The 4,344-nt window shown below is 31.2% G+C and overlaps 1 pseudogene; it reads left to right on the top strand.

Annotated features, from left to right (window-relative positions):
* The first annotated feature begins 837 nt into the window (after positions 1-837).
* Positions 838-904, top strand: LOC120588693 (uncharacterized; annotated as a pseudogene).
* The last annotated feature ends 3,440 nt before the right edge of the window (positions 905-4,344 follow it).

The following is a 4,344-nucleotide window of genomic DNA, read 5'->3' as shown; positions in this document are numbered from 1 at the left end:
CTCAAAAATGAAAAAAACAAACAATCCAATTAAAAAATAGGCAGAAGGCCTGAACAGATACTTCTCCAAAGAAGAAATGCAGATGGCCAATAGACATATGAAAAGATGCTCAAGGTCACTAATAATCAGAGAAATGTAAATTAAAACCACAATGAGCTATCACCTCACACCTGTCAGAATGGCTATCATCAATAAATCAAAAAACAAGTATTGGCGAGGATGAGGAGAAAAGGGAACCCTCATACATTGTTGATAGGATTGCAAATTGGTACAGCCACTATGGAAAAGAGTATGGAGGTTTCTCAAAAAATTAAAAATGTATATACCTTTTGATACAGCAATTGCACTTCTGGGTATTTAGGTGAAGAAAACCAAAACAATAACTCGTAAAGATCTATGCACTTCAATATGCATGGCAACACAATTTGCAATAGCCAAGATATGAAAGCAACCTAAATGCCCATCAATAGACAATTGGATAAAGAAATTATGGTTCATATATACAATGGAATATTACTCAGCCATGAGAAAAAAAATGAAATCTTACCGTTTGCAATGACATGGATGGACCTAGAGGTTATCATGCTGAGTGAAATAAATCAGACAGAGAAAGATAGATACCATATGATTTCACTTATATGGGATGTCTAAGGAACAAAAAGAACAAACTAATCAAAAACAGACTCAGAAATACAGTGGACAATTTGGTGATTGACAGAGGTGGGTGAGGGGGCTAAGAGAATGGGGTAAAGGGTTAAAGAAGTAGAAATTAGTAGTTGATAGGTGGTCACGGGAATGAGGAGCACAGCATAGGGAATGCAGTTAGCATTAATATGAGTGCTCGCTTCAGCAGCACATATACTAAAATTGGAACAATACAGAGAAGATTAGCATGGCCCCTGCAAATTAATATGATGGCTAGGTGGAAGGCCAGGTGAGGGAGGGAGCAATTGCGGGGATCGTTTTATCAATTATATAGATGTCAAACCAATGCTTGAAACTAATTTAAATAAATAAATTTTTAAAAAAAGAAAGTGAAGACATGAAAAAAATTGTTATAGATTTTAAAAGTAATATATACATGTAAACAATTTAAATAAGAGATAGTATACAGAAACTGAAAATATTTCTCTTCATTTTGATCCCTGTACAAAGATAACAAATATCATGCTTTGTAAATATATATATAAATTTTATGTTCTGTATATTTCACTATAATGTAGTAAATTATAAATATATATCATATATGTAATATAAATTATAAATTATAAATATATATAAATTATAAATATGTACACAAATTTTATGTTATGTAGATTTTATGTTATGTATATTTTACTACAATATTGCAGTAAAATAAAACATAAAATTCACTGTTTTAGCCATTTTTAAGTGTATAGTTTACTTACATTAAGTACGTTCATTTTGTTGTGCAAACATCACCACTAACCATCTCCAGAACTTTAAAGTCATCCCATACTGAAATTCTACAGCCATTAAATAACTCTCCTCCCAGCCCCTGGTAACCACTGTTCTACTTTCTGTCTCTATGAATTTGATTCTAGATACCTCATATAAGGGGAATCATATAATGTTTGTCCTTTTGTTTATGGCTTATTTCACTTAGCATAATGTCTTCAAGCTTCATGTTGTAGTGTGTATCAGATGTAAATATATTGTAAACAAAAGAGAGAATATATGATTCAAAAAAAATTTTTTTTAAGGTGAGAACTTGCCAAGAAGGTGACAGTTTAATTATATGACCTCTTCTGTTCCCTTCCAGGCCAGTGATTTCAACATTATGCAGTATCTTTTATAGCCTATTACAAATTGAATTGTGATATAAATGGTATATAAACTTCTCAATAAACACTGCTTTTATAAATCCTAAGTTTAAAATAGGAAATCCTCCATCACCAGGGAGAAAGGGCTCAAGTTCTGGTTCAAGATTTAAAACTGACTTTGATTCGTCTTGGATAGAAATGTATGTATGCATATATGTGTATGTGGGTGTCTGTAGCTGCATATATATGCGCTTTATAAAATGTTTGTTATGAGCCCATTAAATACTCCTGTTGTAGTCTCCTATTATTTACCGAATTGTAATTATGTAGTAATCTGTGTGATTATTTTTTTTCTTCTGCTAGACTATGAGCTCTAAGAGGAGAAGGCAGATGGATGTTTTTATTTTCTTTACTGCTGGGTCCCTAGACCTAGGGCAGTGCTCGTCACATAGAATGAATGAATGCCAATCACTGAGATAGATGCTCTACATATTTATGTCATTTGTTCCTCAAAATAATTCTGAAGTAGATATTATTATATCCATATTCTTTTATAAGTGAAGAAGCTAGGATCCAGTAAAGTATGTCATTTGTGTGAAATGACTCAGCTAACAAGTAGCAGAGCCTGATTTAAACGTAGGCTTGGCTAACTCCAATGCTGATTACTCCTTCCCTTTGCTATGTTGCCTTGACTTCAAATTAAGCACGATGTTGTGAATCTTAAAAAATTTTAAGTAGTGCAAGTGCATTTTTTACACTAGACTTTGGGATATATTTTTAGACTATATTTTAACCGCAAGAGCATATGCTGTTTTTGTAATTATGATTATTTCAACAAATTAATAAAGCTGCAATGGATATCAGCTGCTCAAGAAAACTCCAAAATCTTTATCAGTGTCTTGGAATGTTTCCTTGTTTCCCTGTCTATTTGGAAGTGTGTATCAGTTAAACTGTATTCAAATCTAAAAGGAATAATATCATTTATTTTCTAGAACAGAATATGATCCTGGGACCTAAGTGTACTTTTGTTGCTACGTTATTAATTAATTTATTTTTTAATTTTGAAAATTTTCTAACCTAGAGAAAATCTAAGGGAACAATTTGATGGTCAACCTTATTTCCCTTCTCAAATTTCACCATTTAATAATTTTTAAAATCATTTCTTCTGTATTTATTCTTGTCACACTTCCATAAAGTGGTATGTTGCATCTTCATCTCCACCTCTGCCTAAAATAAAATGGTGAGGCATTTTGAGTAACACTATGGACTCAAAATTTTTTCTCTATTTTATTTGTTATAATTAATTATGATGTTTATATTGTGTCAAATTTGGCAAATGGGAGCCTCTTCAAGTTGGCACTTGTGTCCTTTTTACATAACTCCATTATTCTTTGAGTACTTCTTTGCTTTCTGGCACAAATGTTCCAGGTTTGTTTTCTATACTTTCCCTGCCACAGACCTGAAGTAAGTAATTTCTACAAGGTGGGAGTAAATATTTGAATTCATTAGGAATGTCTCAGAGTATTAGACTTGTAATAATTTTAATATACTTCTAAAATTATTATTAGGAGGTGACTACCTTCATTTTAGAGACTTGCAATGCTTGGGATATAGTCACAGTTGAAATATTCATCTTGATAGTCTATGCAAACTTATGTTTAGATTTTAATTATTAATAATTATTGATTATTGTATTAAATTTTAAGAAGGTGTGAAAAATAAAAATAAATAAATTTAAAAACAAAATAAATTACAGTTATTTGAACCAAATCTTTTTTGCCTACTTCTTTCCTCTGATGGGATGGATAGTGTACAGGTGACAAAAGGATGGAGTCTAATGCCAAGTGAATATGGTTAGGTAAATGCAAGGTACAGATATTCTGTAAAAGAAATAAGCAGTTCTGTGGATTTAAAATTGGGCTAATGTATAGAGAAATATGAATGTAAGCAAGAATGGGACTGTACCTCCAAAACTTTGATAAGGTTACATTTATAAGGCATCAAACCCAATATATTCTAAGAGACCAGAAAACACTATTCATTAGTGAACATTGAATGCTAATATTAATATTAAAATAGTTGATTATTGTTGGTTTTATTACTGAATTATTTTTGTAAAAGAACTACATCAATGTGAAAACAAGACCTTGCTAGACCATGATGTATGTTATAATGTTGTTAAAATAAAATGGTGAGACATTGGTACAAAAGACAGGTATGTATATATTATGTAATGGTATAGGTAGCCTATAAAATGGGAAGCATACATGATCTTTATTTTGTCTCATTACTATTTATTCTGTTTATCTTTAATTGATTATTTCTCTAACTCCCTCTCATTTATTTGATGTATTTGACATGTATCTCCTCTTTGATTTCAGACGATCACAACAAAAACATTAAATGAATAAAATTAAGACTTAGAACTAGCACTAGAAAAATATGGATATAAACTTAAGAATAAAGCAGAATCTTTATCCACTATATGCACACAATAAAAGACCCATTTAAATCTGGCGGTTCCATGGCAGCCAAAGGAAAAGAGAGATAACGTCAATTA

The sequence above is a fragment of the Pteropus medius genome, unplaced genomic scaffold (genome assembly GCF_902729225.1).
Source record: "Pteropus medius unplaced genomic scaffold, Ma_sr-lr_union100, whole genome shotgun sequence".
Lineage (NCBI taxonomy): Eukaryota > Metazoa > Chordata > Mammalia > Chiroptera > Pteropodidae > Pteropus > Pteropus medius.
This window is presented reverse-complemented; position numbering and strand designations above follow the sequence as displayed.